The sequence below is a fragment of the Schistocerca piceifrons genome, chromosome 8, assembly GCF_021461385.2.
Source record: "Schistocerca piceifrons isolate TAMUIC-IGC-003096 chromosome 8, iqSchPice1.1, whole genome shotgun sequence".
Lineage (NCBI taxonomy): Eukaryota > Metazoa > Arthropoda > Insecta > Orthoptera > Acrididae > Schistocerca > Schistocerca piceifrons.
This window is the reverse complement of record NC_060145.1, coordinates 340,796,488-340,814,776: the sequence shown is the minus strand read 5'-3', so window position 1 is coordinate 340,814,776 and position 18,289 is coordinate 340,796,488. Positions and strand designations below refer to the sequence as shown.

Below are 18,289 nucleotides of genomic sequence, written 5' to 3'. Positions count from 1 at the left end.
CTGCAATTTAATTAGTCCAAGAGCCGGATTCCATGCTTTGTCCAAATTGAAACCTTTATCTCTGTTTATTAAATTGTTGGCTAATCGAATTTCTATGGCTTCCTTGAATACAGAATCCCAAAAAGAAGAGGTGGATGTTAAAATCTTCACATCACTGTAATTCATGGAATGACCCGTATCAATACAATGTTCGGCCACAGCTGACTTGTCTGGTTGTAATAGGCGTGTGTATCTTCGGTGCTCCACACACCTTTCATGAACGGTGCGTGTTGTTTGACCTATGTATGACTGCTCACAATTTCCGCAAGGAATCTGGTACACACCCGCCTTACGAAGCAATAAATCGTCCTTTACAGAGCCGAGTAAAGCCGCAATCCTCGTGGGGGGCCGGAAGATCACCTTAACACTGTGTCTCTCTAGAATACGGCCTATCTTTGAAGAAAGAGCACCCACATAAGGCAGAAACGCCCTAGATCTGAAGAAATTACTATCTTCTTCCGCATCGTATACCTTCTTTTTAGGTTTTACATCGAATGCTCTACGAATTTGTTGGGGAGAATATCCATTCGATTTAAAAATACTCTTGAGGTATGTTAGCTCTCCTTGTAAATTGTCTTCATCGGATACACAGTGCGCCCGATGCACTAAGGTCTTAAGGACACCCATGCTCTGAGAAGGGTGATGGCAGCTACTGGCATGAAGGTATAGATTTGTATGCATTTAATAAACAGAGATAAAGGTTTCAATTTGGACAAAGCATGGAATCCGGCTCTTGGACTAATTAAATTGCAGAGAAGTCGTCACCGTGTCATCGCCGCCGATCAAACATCGATAAGCACATCGAACGTCCGTACGCTTTCGCCACAGGCGGCGCAGCATCTGTGACCCGCATGCGCAGTACCGCCGCGGTGGAGCATATAAGGCCGCGCTTGGCACCTTGTCATCAGTCTTGTGACTCGCTCTGAAGATGGCCGGACGATACGCGGCCGAAATATCAGTAGAAGAAATTTTATTTGCTCGGCTGCATGCCCGAAATTTAATGGATTATTCATTACGCCGCGAGAAGTTGAAAATGCACATGTTGTAAAGATGTTTCATGTTCACAAATTTTTTACTCCGACGAACCTTGGTTTTAAGCGTTTGATGTAACGCATCTTCCACAGTCTTCCTTATACCGAGAACTTATAGCGGTTGGCGATAATTAATTGCAACTACTCACGGAGGTCTAGTATGTGTTGTATTTATAGTACGGCAGCGAAACCTGGTAAATGTGCTAATGCGTTACAGCGGGGCCGATTTACGCCTACGCTCGAAAAAAAAAATAGTTCAAATTTTGGCCACCATGTGCAAATTGACGCAGTACAGCATCTAGTCGATGTATCCGGTGCTCATATTGAACAAACTGTGTAATCAGCGGTTAGTAATGAAATCAACGTCGCGCCTTTCTTGCTTGTTTGTCCTTTTCTGCCCACATCCCGTTTCTAATCCATTAGATATGAAAATATTTATATACGTCTTTCTTGCATTCACATAGCCATATCTGTACCTGGTGGCCAAAATAGGAACTAACTTTTTCTAGTGTATCCGGTTCCGCATTAAGACATTAGCATATTTACCAAGTTTCGTTGCCATATGGTAATTACAGCCCACACTGGACCTCTGTGAGTGCTGCACTTTACTTATAACCACTCCCACAGATGTGTTAAATTAGAGTAAGATTTTTATTAGCATCTGATGTTTTTTGTCCAAACTTGTGACGTGTTCGCGACCAGTAGTATCTACAGGCAGCTATCCGAGCGTACCGCCCTCTGTAACCATGGAAGATTACTTTCAAGTCTCTATCTGGTTCGGAAAACGGCATTTCTTGTCAACGTGACTCGAAAAAGCATGAAATTTGATGACTGTTAATTCGAACAAAACACACGCAAAATTTCTGAAAGTCACATACACTGTCTGACAATAAAAGTGAAGCATCCAGAAGACATGCTCGAATGTAAGAGTTAACTTCGTACAGTAGCGTTGTTCCTGCTTAGTGTTGTTACCAGATCCTCTAGGGTACATAAGGGCGTGAAAAGCGTCAGTGGTCGAATGGTCACTGTGAAGGACACGGAGATGCCCGTATTGGTAGAAGGCAGCATTACCAGCACCTGATAGAATTTAGATCGTGCCTCACTGTCGATCTACTTTTGGCCGCCTGGTCGAATAGTGCAGTATCCAGATTTATGGAACAATCGGATGTGGCAATGGCGCGATGTTGCAGTACATCGGAGTGTGACGAATACCATACTCGTCGTGAATCTTCTGGTCGGCCACTTTTGATCACCACAAGCGAGATTCACCGTATTGAATACTAAGCACATAGTAACCCCTTCACTTATGCATAGGCCATCTGTGCATAAATAATGGACTCCCTGAAACATTCTGTGCCTCCTCGCACCATTGGGCGGTTGTTAGCAGCAGCCGGACTAGAGAATTACCGACCCATGCGTAGGCTGTCAGACTGTCGTGGACACCATAACGCAAAGAGTGTCACTTGGACTGATACGGTGAGCGGAAAGCATGGGCTGCAGGTGAATGGCTTCTGTTCTTTTTCAGAAATGAATCGCGGTTCTGCATTACCACGGATGACCATCGTCAGCGACTATGGCGCCGACCTGTGCAGAGGAATCATTCCTCCAAACTTTTGATGGTGCACAGCCACCTTACTCCTGACATCATGGTGTGGCGAGCCATTGTGTATGACGTCATGTTACTGCTGGTAATGATCGAGGGAACTCTAACGGCACAACGTGCATACATCCAGCGTCCTCATGTGTTTTCTCTCATGGGACAGTACTGGGGTACCACTTTGCAACAGGACAATGCTCGTCCACACATGGTACGTGTCTTTATTCGCCGTCTGTGTGATGTTGAGGTATTCGTAGAACATGTGCAGGGTCAGCTCGGGTGTCAAGTCTGTCCCATCGACAGTATTCAGACTATCAAGGATCAATTACAATGTTTATTGGCCAGATTGCTTCAGGAGAGGGTGAAACGGATTGATTACATCCTTCCAAAGCGAATCAGTGCATGTGTACATGGCTCAAACTGCCCAGTTCTTCGTAAATTTTACTCGATTTTGTGATCACTGCAATAACTTCACACACCCTCTCATCCCTTGAAGTTTTATTCTGTTTGCCGTGGTGCCGGGCACATTCGGCCTGGAATCTCTTTGACTGGAGTGGAATTGTCTTCAGTGATAAGTCCCGTTTCGAATCGAGCCCCGATGACGTGTCTCGAGACGCCCTGGACAGCAGTGGGACACCAACCAGACTTCCCCCGCCTACGGCCCGACATCTAGGGAGGATGGTGAGGGAGGGATACCACTTCTGTCCATTGCCCTTTGATTGTCATTCTCGGCGACGATATTTTACGCCCCGTTTTGTTGCCCTTCATGTCAAGCCATCCTAGGGTTCCATTTCAGCAAGATAATGCCCGCCCGCACACGGCGAGAGATTCTACTGCTTGTCTTTGTGCTTGCCAAACCCTGCCTTAGGCCGGCCGGTGTGGCCGAGCGGTTCTAGGCGCTTCAGTCTGGGACCGCGCGACCGCTACGGTCGCAGGTTCGAATCCTGCCTCGGGCATGAATGTGTGTGATATCCTTAGATTAGTTAGGTTTAAGCCGCGCGGTATTAACCGAGCGGTCTCAGGCGCTGCAGTCATGGACTGTGCGGCTGGTCCCGGCGGAGGTTCGAGTCCTCCCTCTGGCATGGGTGTGTGTGTTTGTCCTTAGGATAATTTAGGTTAAGTAGTGTGTAAGCTTAGGGGCTGATGACCTTAGCAGTTAAGTCCCATAAGATTTCACAAACATTAGTTAGGTTCATAGATTCTAAGTTCTGGGGACTGATGACCTCAGCTGTTAAGTCCCATAGTGCTCAGAGCCATTTTAATCATTTGAACCCTGCCTTGGCCAGCAAGGTCTCCGGATCTCTCTCCAATTGAGAACATTTGGAACATTACGGGCAGGGCCCTGCAACCTGCTCGAGATTTTGTCGATGTAATGCGCCAACTGGACGGAATTCGGCACGACATTCCTCAGGAGGATAACTAACAACACTATGAATCAATGCCAAGTCGATTAGCTGCTTGCATAAGGACCACAGACGGGTCAACTAATTATTGACTTGCTCAATTTGTGAAGGAGCCAACGGCCTTGTCGCAGTGGTAACACCGGTTCCCGTCAGATCACCGAAGTTAAGCGTTGTCGGGATGGGCTATCACTGGGATGGGTGACCATCCGAGTGCTTTTGGCAAGCGTGGTGCACTCAGCCCTTGTGAGGCAAACTGAGGAGCAACTTGATTGACAAGTAGCGACTCCGGTCTCGGAAACTGACATACGGGCGGGAGAGCGGTGTGCTGACCAGATCCCCCTCCATATCCGCATCCAGTGACGCCTGTGGGCTGAGGATGACACGGCAGCCGGTCGGTACCTTTGGGCCTTCATGGCCTGTTCTGGAGGAATTTGTGAAGCGGTTTCTCTTTGATAAATGATCAATTTTTCTGAAATTTTAATGATCTCTTTATATGTACATGTACGTCACATCTACCGATTCCCGTCCCATTCGCATAATTCCTTCATGGTGCACTTTTTTGTCTTAGAATGTGAACTCGTATTATATATATTAAATATATAAATCCTATTTCCTAATATTTATAGGAATATCGTGAAAAATTTTGAAGTAAATTGATGCAGGACTTCTCGGAATTTTGCTAACAGTTTTGCCTATTTACGTCCGAACGTTTGTTGGAGTATAGTGTAGAAAAATGAAATAAATGGGTCAAGAACTTCTCGAGTTTTTGACCTTGAATGTGAACAGATGTAACGTATTGCGCGTCTGGAAGCAAAATTATCAACTACTGTGCGATTAGACTGTTGGCGACACTTGACTGGCAACAGTAAGTACAGTAAGATGGCTAGGAGTCGATTACAAAACACTTACTCCACAGATTCTTGAGTTTTTTTTATGCGTCTGAGACACTTACAAGTAGGATTAATAGAGGAAGTAAGGAAGATCGCACGAAGATCGACGCGTTTCGTCACGGGATTGTTCAGTCTGCGCGAGAATTTTAAAATGGTTCAAATGGCTCTAAGCACTGTGGGACTTAAGATCTGAGGTCATCAGTCCCCTAGACTTAGAATTACTTAAACCTAACTAACCTAAGGACATCACACACACCCATGCCCGAGGCAGGATTCGAACCTGCGACCGTAGCAGCAGCGCGATTCCGGACTTAGCGCCTAGAACTGCTCGGTCACAGCGGCCGGAGAGAATTTTACGGAGATGCTCAACAAACTCCAACGGCAGTCGCTACAACAAAGGCGTTGTCCATCATAATGTATTTCGACAGCGTATGTTCCAAGAACAGTCGGACAACAATTTGTTTCTTGCCACATACGTTTCTAGAAATTGTGACGACGACTGAATCAACGAAATTACCGCCCATACGGAGGCTTATCGGCCCTAATTTCTTCCTACGCACCTTTCACTAATGCAACAGGGAAGAGGGAAATGATAACTGTTTCCAGAAGTAACACACACCGTAAGGTACTCTGCTGCGCTTAGATGTTGTTTCAGTTTCCGGGAATGGGCGCTGTACTCGGCGGAATGTTATCTAGCGATTAACGTGTCACCAAACGAGAAACAGCTGCTGCTATTCGTATGTTAAGGAGCTACGTAACTCGAGTAAAAGTGGAACCTTTATCATGCAGTTCCACCCACACTTGACGCGTCAACGTGACTCGCTGAGTGAGAAGAAACCTATTTCGGCGAACGCAAGTGATGACGCGTTGACAAACCCGCCGCAGTAAGCGCTTCTGCCGAAGCTGCTTTGCAATCTCGCGTAATTCATCAGCGTGGGTGGCTGCTCTACACTTCCCTTCTCACTGGCTGTTCTTGTATTTTTTGGAGTGTATCATTTATTCCATGCCAGTCTGTGGTCCTTTGTCACAGCGCCTGTGTAACACGGAAGAAAACTTTCAAGTATATAGCAGATAAGTGTTGCAGAAGAGTTGCAGAAGGGTGGTTTCAAAGAGTGTCAGTGAGGAAGAAAACAGTGCACAATTTTTGAATGAGTAATTTATTTCTCGGCAGTTAGTTTCAGGTCCAGATGGAAATAAGGATTTCTCGTCCTATAGTATAAAAAGTGCAATAGAGTTCGTCGGTTACAAAAGCTTTTATACTACATGCAAATTCTATACATTTTATTTATGCGATGGACTTATTTTTTGTGTGTAGTATGTATTCTAGTTTTATCCATGTTTTGCATCTATTAATGTGGCTGTATCCAGTACACAGGAAGTATAATAATAACGCCTTCGGTCACAATTTTTTCTTGTTTCATCGAATCAAACAATGAGGGTACAGAAATTTCGAAGTTTTAATTTGGGAAGATTCTCATGAATGTCTTGTTTGATTTAAAATTTCTGTACTCTCGACATTAAACATGTATGAGTAAACGTTCTCTTTTGTGACTTTGTAGGAATACGAATAACCATTAAATAGTATATATTGATAACCAGTCATGTATTTATGTAATAGGAATTAGATTACGTTTCTGCTTGTGTTTCGTTATTTCTCTCTGAGGTATTCGTTTTGTTTCGTGCGGTGTAGTGCACGCAGCGTCAGATGCTCTGACGTCCAGAGATGTGTAGCAGAGAGACCCCAATGCCTTACGTCGTTCCACTGAATATTTAATGCACAGGTCTGATGGAAATATTTTAGATCTTGTTGTTACAGACAGGCCTAACTTTATTGACACTGTCTGTAAAGATAGGGACTTAGCGATCACGATGTCATGATTACTACACTTAATAAATCCATTAACAAAGCTAGGAGAGTTTATCCGCCGGAAAGAGCAGAAAAGCGGTTGTTAACACCCTATTTAGACAACAAACGGGCGTTATTTAGTTCCAATACGATGGACTTAAAGAAATTATAGGAGAAGTTTAGTAAATCGCGCTCTGGAGAAGTATGTGCCGAGTGAGGGGATGAAGAACGGAAAAGATCCACCATGGTGTAATAAGACAGTTCAGAGAATGCTGAATAAGATAGTTTATTTTTGGTTCAAAAAGGAACGCCAAAATGTCGACAAGTGAAAGGTAGTAGAAATTTATGCATTTATAAAAATATCGATGCGCAAAGCATACTACTTTCACACTAATACGTTAGCGGAAGGACTTGCCGAGAATACTAGAACATTCTCATCCTATGTAGAATTACTAAGCGAATGAATAGCTTTTATCCAATAACTCGTCGACCAATCTAGTGTGACATCGTTTGACCGTCACACAAACGCCCGTGTGGAGAACACAGAAATAGTCACGTCTCTCGTCGAAAAGCAGCTGAAAGAATTGAAAAAAGAAATAATAAGAAGTCCCAGGACCAGATGCGATCCCAATTCGGTGTAAACAGAGTGTTCTTCTCAGCACTGACCCCACACTTAGCTGACGTTTCTCGTAAATCTCTTGCCCAACAGAAAAGTCTAAAACAACTGCAAAAAACGTGCAGGTGACTCCCGTATATTGGAAGGATAGAAAACGAGCCCGCAAAATTGCAGACCAATATCTTTAACGTCGGTTTGATGCATAATTCTTGAGGACATACTATGCTCGAAGAAAAATTTCCTTGGGGCAGAAAAGCTTTAGTGTACAAATCAGCACGGATTTAGAAAGTATCGGTCGTGCGAAACTCAGCGTGGCCTTTTCTACCATGGTATCTTTCGAACTTCGAGTGGATGGCAACAGGCAGGTTACTTATTCCTACATTTCTGGAAAGTGTTTCTCACAATGCCACACTGCAGACTGTTAGCGAAGGTTCCTGCATACGGAATAGCTTCTTATATGCAAGAGTATCCCGAGAACTTCTTAAATAATACTGTCTAAGCCAGAATGTGGACGGGGAGTGTTCGTCGGAGACAATGGTACTGTCAGGAGTGCGTTAGTGAAGTGAAGTGTAATAAGGCTGGTCTTGTTCTCCATAAACACAAATGATCTGATGGGTAGGGGGCAGCAGCAGTCAGCGTCAAATGCCGATTCTCTAAATTTTCTCACTAGTGTTCCTCGAAAAGAATGTCACCTTCCTTCCACGGATTCCCATTTGATTTCCGAAGGATTTCCGTAACACTTGCAAATGATTCGTACCCACCAGTAACAAATCCAGGAGCCCTCTTCTGAAATGCTTCGGTGTCTCCCTGTTACGGATCCCAAACACTCGAGCAGTACTCAAGAATAGGTCACACTAGCGTCCTTCAGGCAGTCTCCTTTACAGATGAACCACATTTCCCTAGAATTCTCCAAATAAACAGAAGTCGATCAGTCACCATTTCTACCACACATGCTCGTTCAATTTTATATCGCTTTGCGACATTACGTGCAGATATTTAAATTACTTTACTGTCTAAAGCGGGATACTAATGATCTGAGCATTATGGGTTTGTTTTTCCTACTCATCCGCGTTAACTTACGTTTTTCTACATTTAGTGGTAGCTGCCATTCGTCACACCAACTTGGAAATTTTGTCTAAGTCATCTTGTATCCTCCTTCAGTCAGTCAACCTCGATACCTTACCGTACAGCACAGCATCGTCAGCAAATTACCGCATATTGCTGCTCACTCTGCCCCCCCCCCCCCCCCACATCCTTCATGTACTTAGAGAATAATATCAGTCCTGTCACACTTCCCTGGGGCGCTTCTGACGATACCCTTGTCTCTGATGAACGCTCGCCGACCAGGACAACATTCATGGTTTTGTAACTGAAGAGATCTTCGAGGCACTGACATATCTGTGAACCTATTCCATATGCTCGTACCTTCTTTAATAGGCTGCAATGGGGCATTGTATCAAACGCTTTCCAAAAACTCTAATAATTTGGAATCTGCCTGTTGCCCTTATTTCACAGTTCGCAGCATATCATGTGAGAAAAGGACAAGCTGAGTTTCGCAACAGGTGTAACGATGCAAAGCGGTATGAAATGGGACGAACGCGTTAGGTCGGTAGAAGGGTAGACGAATGGTCGACTTCGGTTTATTGGAACAATTGTAGATAAGCGAAACTTCCTATAAAGCAGCCGGCCGGAGTGGCCAAGCGGTTCTAGGCGCTGCAGTCTGGAACCGCGCGACCGCTACGGTCGCAGGTTCGAATCCTGCCTCCGGCATGGATGTGTGTGATGTCCTTAGGTTAGTTAGGTTTAAGTAGTTCTAAGTTCTAGGGGATTGATGACCTCAGAAGTTAATTCCCATAGTGCTCAGAGCCATTTGAACCATTTGAACCTATAAAGCACGCGGCGTTTACAACACTTGTGCGACACATTCTTGAATCCCCAACCGGTTGGAGTAAAGGAAGCCATGGAATCAATTCAGAGGCGCGCTGCAAGATTTACTACCGGTAGCTTTGATCAAACAACGAAAATGCCCCATGAACAGAAATGGGAATACCTGGTGCGAAGCAGGATTCAGGAAGTTTATACACACATCAAAAAAAGTTTTGCATCACCTCGGTTCCGAAAGTTCCGTAACCTGTAGAGAAAATTGGAATAGAGATCAACATAAACATCATTTCCGGCCTTTTTATTGCTCATGAAAACCACACATTGCATGTTGTACCACCATACAACGAGACCTTCAGAGGTGGTGGTCCAGATTGATGTACACACCGGTACCTCTGATACACAGCAGCGCGCCCTCTTGCATTGAAGCATGCCTGTATTCGTCGTGGCGTACTATCCACAAGTTCATCAAGGCACTGTTGGTACAGAGTGTCCCACTCCTCAACGGCGATTCGGCGTAGATCTCTCAGAGTAGTTGGTGGGTCACGTCGTCCATAAACAGCCCTTTTCAATCTATCCCAGGCATGTTCGATAGAGTTCATGTCTGGAGAATATGGTGGCCACTCTAGTCGAGCGATGTCGTTATCCTGAAGGAAGTCATTCACAAGATTTGCACGATGGGGGCACGAATCGTCGTCCATGAAGACAAATGCCTCGCCTATATGCTGCCGATATGGTTGCACTATCGGTCGGAGGATGGCATTCATGTATCGTATAGCCGTTACGGCGCCTTCCATGACCGCCAGCGGCTTACGTCGTCCCCACATAAAGCGACCCCAAAATATCAGGGAACCTCCACCTCGCTGTACTCGCCGGACAGTGTGTCTAAGGCGTTCAGCCTGACCGGGTTGCCTCCAAATACGTCTCCGACGATTGTCTCATGGGTGAAGAGAACGTGATGCCAATCCCGAGCGGTCCATTGGACGTGTTGGGCATCATGCAGACTATTGCGCACAGTCTGTCGTAACACGACGTCCTGTGGCTGCACGAAAAGCATTATTCAACATGGTGGCGTTTCTGTCAGGGTTCCTCCGAGCCATAGTCCTTAGGTAGCGGTCATCCACTGCAGTAGTAGCCCTTGAGCGGCATGAGCGAGGCAAACATCGGCAGTTCCCGTCTCTCTGTATCTCCTCCATGTCCGAACAACATCGATTTGGTTCACTCCGAGACGCCTGGACACCTCCGTTGTTGAGAGCCGTTCCTGGCACAATGTAACAACGCGGATGCGATCGATCCCCAGTATTGACCGTGTAGGCATGGCTGAACTACAGACAACACGAGCCGTGTACGTCATTCCTGGTGGAACGACTGTAACTAATCGGCTGTCGCACCCCCTCCGTCTAATAGGCGTTGCTCATGCGGGGTTGTTTACATCTATGTGCTGGTTTAGTGACATCTCTGAACAGTGAAAGGGACTGTGTCTGTGATACAATATACACAGTCAACGTCTATCTTCAGGACTTTTGGGAACGGGGGTGATGCAAAACTTCTTTTGATGTTTGTATTTCCAGCGTATGCGACAGATTGCAGAACGAACCTACTGCCACCAGTCTACATCTCGCGTAAGAACCGCGAAGACAAGGTAAGAGAAATCAGGACCATTACAGAAGTATAAAGATAGTAGTGTCTCCCTCGCTCCATTTGCGAATGGAACAGGAAGAGGAAAGTCGAGCAGTGGTACAAGATACTCTCCGCGATGCTCGAGATGGGGCTTGCGGAGTGTGTCTGTAGACGTAGATCTATCGTACTGTGTCATGTTTAACGCAGTTTCCGGTATCGAAACTAAATTGTAAATTCAGAATATCTACGTTAGACATGTCTCCGACGAGCTTTCTGTTTCGTATACAGGGTGTTACGGTTTTTAGTACAGATATCTTGACAACTGGTATGTTAATATGTACCCACTTCAGTGTGTTAGTTGTTTTTTCACTGCATGTAACATATTTTACTGCCCGATGTTTTCTGCGTGGTTACAACTGCTCCACGAATTGGATTACGCTTGTCATTATACACTATCTTTTTTGAGCCCACACACCCACTGCTGCCCAGGGAAAATAATCATTAATGGCTTGCTTGTGTCGCTCGTAGTTGGTCAGTACTAAACAGCCTGAAAACATACTACTCGTAATAGCTATAATTATTACATTGCAATAAAGTAAATATTTATGTAACCTTGTTCAGTACGCTTCCTCAGTCATCCATAGAAATATCTAGACTTAAATTCCTAACACCCTGTGTAATACACTAGCAAACCTGGCAATGCTTCGAAACTGCTATGTCTGTATGGGAACTGAATATTTGATCTGATCTCCTGTTCACCCTGTATCTGTCCATCTCCTCCTCCCCTACGTCTGTTCGATAGTTTATTAGAGTAACGTGTATAAAATTTGAAGTAAAGCGGTCAAGAACTTTTCGAGATGTTTGGTGGAAACTTTTCCACTTTATAACGTATATATTTATGTATCACATATAAACCCGAATGTTCATTACAGTAACATGTAAAATTTTGAAGTAAATCGGTCAGGAAGTTTTCGAATTTTTGCTAACGCCCGTCCGAATGTTCAGTACAGTATCGAGTAAAAATATGAATTAAATCGGTCACTTTTCACGAATTCTGGTAAGACTTTAATCAACGACTTGTCTTTACACTCCCATTAATTGTATAGATAAACTTCCCAACATGCAAGTCATCATGGTTGTGGGAAATGAGGTCCGCCTGTTACGCAAAACACTGTTTTTCCTTATAGATCCAAAGACACTTCAGTACCTTTGTCAGTGGGTTTTCTTTATTGAAATCTGTGATATCTTAAAATATATTAAGTGATAACCATTCTACGAAAATTGGGCCTAAAACAGTTTATGTTAGTTGTTGTCAATACCTTAATTTTATATTATAGGGTTATGCAGGGGGGGGGGGGGGGCTTTGTACATTATCACGTACCAGTGGCTTATCATCTCCAATTAAATGAAGCTGGTGTGAATTTTGTTGTGTGAATATATTTCGCCCCTGTATTTGCGATTACTTACGTAGAACTTTGGCAAATCCTTTATCGGATGCGTTCACGTGAGTTGCTGAGATCCACACTCTGACGGAAAAGGATTTTGCCAAAGATCGATGTGAGAAATCGTAAATATAGCCGGGAAATAACTTCACAAAACAAAATTATGTTTAGTTGCAACCAATATATGATGGTGTTCAAATGGCTCTGAGCACTATGAGACTTAACATCTATGGTCATCAGTCCCCTAGAACTTAGAACTACTTAAACCTAACTAACCTAAGGACATCACACAACACCCAGTCATCACGAGGCGGAGAAAATCCCTGACCCCGCCGGGAATCGAACCCGGGAACCCGGGCGTGGGAAGCGAGAACGCTACCGCACGATGATGGTGTACAGGAAGTTCTGCATAAGACTATAATGTAAAATTAAGATAATGACAGCAACAAACAAAAACGGTTTTTAGGCATAATATTTCGTAAATTAGCCGGCCGCGGTGGCCGTGCGGTTCTGGCGCTGCAGTCCGGAACCGCGGGACTCCTACGGTCGCAGGTTCGAATCCTGCCTCGGGCATGGGTGTGTGTGATGTCCTTAGGTTAGTTAGGTTTAAGTAGTTCTAAGTTCTAGGGGACTTATGACCTAAGATGTCGAGTCCCATAGTGCTCAGAGCCATTTGAACCATTTCGTAAATTAGTTATTCTTAAAACATTTTTACGCTTCACAGATTTGAATAAAGAAAACCCACTGACGATGGCATAAAAGTGTAGAAACATGTTTGGACCTACTTGAAGAAACAGTGTTTTGCATAACAGGCGAACCTTTTATTCAGTAATTTTGTCTGCAACCACTGCCAATGTAAGAGCAGCAATTTCAAGTGATAAATACAAGGTTATTAAAATATGACTGAAGTAGTAATATTACTCGTTTTGACACATTGTCACAAGGCTTTCCACACAGATAGGAAAACTTTAAAAGTTTTTTGACACATTACATTTGCACCATATGTGCACCGTACTGATTTGCAGATATCATGTAGATAATCAAGTTATTTCCGGGTTCAGTGCAGCATGTCTGTCGATGCGTGCTCGCACTTCTGGCGGGTTTGTTGGTAGAGGGCCCGCATCTCGTGGTCGTGCGGTAGCGTTCTCGCTTCCCACGCCCGGGTTCCCGGGTTCGATTCCCGGCGGGGTCAGGGATTTTCTCTGCCTCGTGATGGCTGGGTGTTGTGTGCTGTCCTTAGGTTAGTTAGGTTTAAGTAGTTCTAAGTTCTAGGGGACTTATGACCACAGCAGTTGAGTCCCATAGTGCTCAGAGCCATTTTTTTGTTGGTAGAGGAAGAGTAAACAATTAAAAAATACCCCCCCCCCCCCACAAAAAATCGCATTGGCATTGGTCAGAAGAGAGTGGAGGCCATGACATGAATTGCTGATCATCAACCTCACCACAACCCATCCACCAGTTTCTCCATTTCCTGTTTAAAAAAGCCACGATCATCATATTGGACGTGGTCCGCAGCAGCATCCCACTGGTGGATGAAGTCCACACTATCAGTTTCCAGCACGTCCAAACACATATTCTATAGTGGTATTTTCTCAGAATGAAAAGGGACTGTAAACTTTTAAACTGTGAGAGTGCAGAGTGCATAGAGCACATTAACTTTTAGTGAATCTCAAGTGTGCTGCATGATATTGTGGGGATCCTCTGTCCCCCAGATTCGTCACATTGTGCCTGTACTTTATGCCATTCGCAAAAAAAAGTTGGTTCATTGAGTTTGACGAGCTGTTGCAACTGTGCCGAAAATTCAACGCGTCTGACGTCGTCACAGAGTCAGGGCTTGGAGCAATTGCTAGCGGCAAGTCTTCAGCTTCAGTCGTCTCCTTACGATCGTCCAAACGGTTGATTGCGATGTGTTCAGCTGTCTGCTTACTCTGTTTGTCGACTTCTGGGGCTACTTACGAAACTCGCTCGCAAGCAGTCAACCGTTTCCTCAGTCACTGCAGGCCGACCCGTCGATTTCCTCTTGCAGAGGCATCCTGAAGCTCCAAACCGAACATACCGTCACCGAATGGAGATGTCAGTAAATGGATCTTCGTTGAACTTTTTTCTTAAGTTTTGTTGCACTGTAACGAGGAACTAATGTGAATCTAGCTCAGGCTCAACGTACATTTTCTCGGTGCCTGTCGCCATCTTGCCTTAACTGCTCACTGCTGCGCTCTCGTGGCACAAATCTGAAGTGTGGCTGCAACAATAAAAAAACTTTTGGAATTGTGTATGAGTGTTCAACTGTGTATGAATGTATCAGTTAACGTAGCTACGGGCAATTTACAAAATCTCTTCAATTATATGTAATACGAGTAATTTCTGAGGGTTTTTTGACTTTCATTACAACTACGTGAAAATGCGTATTTTTCTCAGCAGACGAGTTTCGCTTTATTGGAGCAAAGCATCAACATTGGTATCTAATTAAAGGTATTTACAATTCATTTGTTTTCTAGATCGAAAAACAGTTCGTTAACAAATTGTTAGTTTTTACTTACGGTAGTATCTGCTTGGTTTTTCGCCTGTATCAGGAAATGACGTCTGCTAGCACTGTTTTGGTTCTTCTCTCCGTTAGGCAAAGAGAATTATGGTTTAATTTAACGCTGATTTGCAGAACTATGCTTTCTTGACATTTAATACAGCTCAGTTTCGTATACCATTGTTCACTGTTTATTTGCATACTTTTAAGTGTATATCTTGTTTTGTAGTCTTGTCCACATTGCCACTAGTTTCTCTTGGTCTATATGTTTCCCGCTCTGTAATTCGTTATGCGTATGTCACTCTAGTTAACTGTGTTACTGTTTATTCATATACTGTGTAAGAGAAATGGAGGAGTAGTGATGAAGTTTAAAATTGGTGTGATAGGTAGGTTGGGAGGGGGGGGGGGGGGCGCGTGCTGAAGGAGGGGGATAGAAGCAAAGATGAGTGAATACTAAGTGCATAGAAGTGTGATGGAGAGTGAGTTGGAGGAAAAAAGTGAGGGGCAACAAGTGAAATGAAATTGGGTTGAGTGGCAGATGGTGAAGGACCTTCTTTTTATGCGTTTTCTTCAATTATTTTATATAGTGTTTGCATTTCAATCTTCCGCAGGAGCTATTGAAATCAATTATTATTGATTTCTCCGTCTATAGTTCTCTTAGAAATGGAGGAGATGCCGGTTTTTACTGATTCTAATTTTTTTTCATATCTTTGTCAGCAGTGCTTGGTCTGTTGTATTCCTGCTTACGATGTCCTCCAAGTGTTTAACCTTGTATTATCTTGATTATTAGTATGACACACGTTTGTGACGAGCATTATTACGAATAAAAATGTTCGCAGTCGGTAGGACTCGAACCTACGCTCCCAGAGGGAATCTGATTTCTAGTCAGACGCCTTAACCACTCGGCCACGACTGCCTGAAGACCTAAGCTTGCTCAAACCAGTTATCAGCGGCGCGGACATAACCTCTGCTGTCACTACAGGGGAGGAACGAGGAACTTACTCGCGCAGGGAGGCCCTGTACAACGAGAAGGCTTTGGCGTTTTGTCTGCGTTGGTGGGGAGGTGTCTGGTGGGGGGAGTGGGGGGGGGGGGAAGGGAGAGAAGTGAGCGGCTCAACTGAGTGGGGACCGTTGTGTGCTGTGGAGGGGAGCGAGGCCGCCGCGTTGCCTGCCGCTGGCTAGTGCGTGCGTGCAGTTGGCAGACGTGCGCCCCACGCCGGTGTTAAATATTTTGACCGCTGCGGTGTCTGCGGCGGCGGCTGCACGCCGGCAGTCCGCCTTTGACGCTGCGCAGGCGAGGACCCCGAGGCACCGTCACGTGGCGCGCACGTGCCTGCCGTCGCTCGCTTCCACTGCAGCCACCCGCGCCGGCCACCAAGAAAAAAGCTAGCGGAGGAAGTGCTCACTTCCGGCGGGGCCGGGAGCATCGCCGCTCTGCCTGCCTTCCCGACTCGCTTGCTTTCGCCAGTGCCCTCTGAGCCTCCTGCTGTGCGCCAGGGGCGCCAACTCTGCCGCGACACCGCTCGCTATTCTCGCAAACCGCCGAAGCCGACGCTGTGGGAGGTGGAACATTCAAGTGTTCCAGGTACCTGTTGTGCGTCCTTCGTGCTTTCCGTTAAGGCTGTGTTCTCTGTGCTAGTGCTCCGCCGACAAACACAATTGCCCCGCGTCTTGGGTACCGTCATCGTGTTACGCACGTGTGTGTCGCAGAATTTTGTGTCGTTCCACAATTTGGAGGCCATTAATATCATCAGTGCGGGAGACTACAAAGATTTGCAGCGGTGGACTACAGTGGATAGTTTTCTGCATGTAGTCCCCATCACTTCAGCATCATCATCAGTACGCAGTTAAAACAGTGAGTAAAGCATCGTTTTATTTTCTTTTAGTGAGTAAAGCAATTAATACTCGAAGTACAACTTGTGATTCTCGAATTGCTTTAAGCAAGCACTCAGACTCTGAAGTGTTACACTCAACCTTAGTGTTTTAGCAGTTCTGCAGTATCATATTTAGGATCTGTTGCTCGTTGTATTGAAACTACGACCACACGCTTTACTGAATTAACCATTCTGGGTGCACTTGTCGCATTAAAGTTCCATACATTGTTTTATGTTTTTATTCTTGCACTAGCAAACTTTCGAGACACTGCAGGCTAACATCACATAATGGCTGTTTAGATGCACTTAATGTATTGTAATGTGCAGCTACAGCAGTGCGGGTGAAAATAATGGGATTTATATTGATGCTGACGCATATAATTAGCAGACGTGGAAGATATTTCGTTACTTACACCTCATGTAATCCGAAAGTCTTCAGTAGCCTATTAAAAAAAATCCATTGTACGTGAATGTGGAATATAGTTCTCTATTTTCCATGCTGGTTTTGAATGCATCTTCTTAAGCTCGTGTGAGCCAACAACAAAACACACACGCTAAAGTAAAGATAAAGAAATGTTCAATTCACGCGCTACGTTTGGAGATGACAGTTCGCCGCATCACGATCTTTGACGCGTTCGCTTCAACTGTCAAAAAAATACACCAATATGTAGCCTCTTGGTTGCAGTTTGAATACGAGCCATTCACCAGTTAAACCATACAGTCGGAATATGTAAGGAGTAACGATTCAGATGCGCAAATAGAATGTTTGTCGCCAACGTATACTGCCTTCAAAGTCACGTGACTTATTTGCCTTTTTTTTAATTTTTTAAAGTTTTTCTTCTTTTACGAACATAGATCTGATTTCGTAACACTAGCAATTATTCACCATTCCTGCACTAATAAATGAATGTGTTAAAACGGAAACAATACTTTTGCTGAAAAAGTTCCTACCTTAGCACGAAATGTGAGGAAAAGCGTTATACATTAACTCACGTTACGGTTCCGGTTTGATGCTAATGATACGCGCAGTACGCTAAGCGCTCTCCATCCTGCTCTTACGGTTTAGCCATAAACCCAGGTTCAACGTTGGCGGTCGATAAAATAAAAATCTGTCGTTCTCTGCTTCGTACGTGTGCAGTAAGATAGGCTCAAATGTTGTACGACTGCGGCATCTGTCCGGAGAAAAGTAATAACTTTGAATGTTCCTGTTAACATCTTCAGGCTCACATTGCTACCATATACTCAAGTGATTCTCGTGGATTCAGTGCTGTGAAGTCCCCACAGAATATGCTTACAGAAATTTTAGTGCGCTCCATGAATGCCGTATTTCATTGGTAACGTGCGATGTATACAGTGTGGACACAGGTGGCGCATGCGGCTTGGAAAGTGACGTCACCGGCCATAACCGTAAGTGTGCCAAGTATCACTCGCTTGGTTTGGTGATGCTAATGGTCGACGTAATCGTTACCTATGTGATGCGAATATACATTATACCTGCAGCTGCTAAGTACGAAGTTCCAGGTATCTTTCTT

General features: G+C 44.6%; 1 long non-coding RNA gene and 1 other non-coding gene across 2 annotated transcripts in view; one reads left to right on the top strand and one right to left on the bottom strand.

Moving 5' to 3' along the window:
* Positions 1-15,717: 15,717 nt before the first annotated feature.
* Positions 15,718-15,799, bottom strand: Trnas-aga. The gene has a single exon. It is a non-coding gene; the product is annotated as a tRNA-Ser (tRNA).
* Positions 15,800-16,231: 432 nt separating this feature from the next.
* LOC124712208 overlaps positions 16,232-18,289 on the top strand; it is a 337,186-nt gene continuing 335,128 nt past the window's right edge. The window contains exon 1 of the long non-coding RNA XR_007005575.1: positions 16,232-16,738. This is a non-coding gene — a long non-coding RNA (uncharacterized LOC124712208). The remainder of the gene's footprint in view (positions 16,739-18,289) is intronic.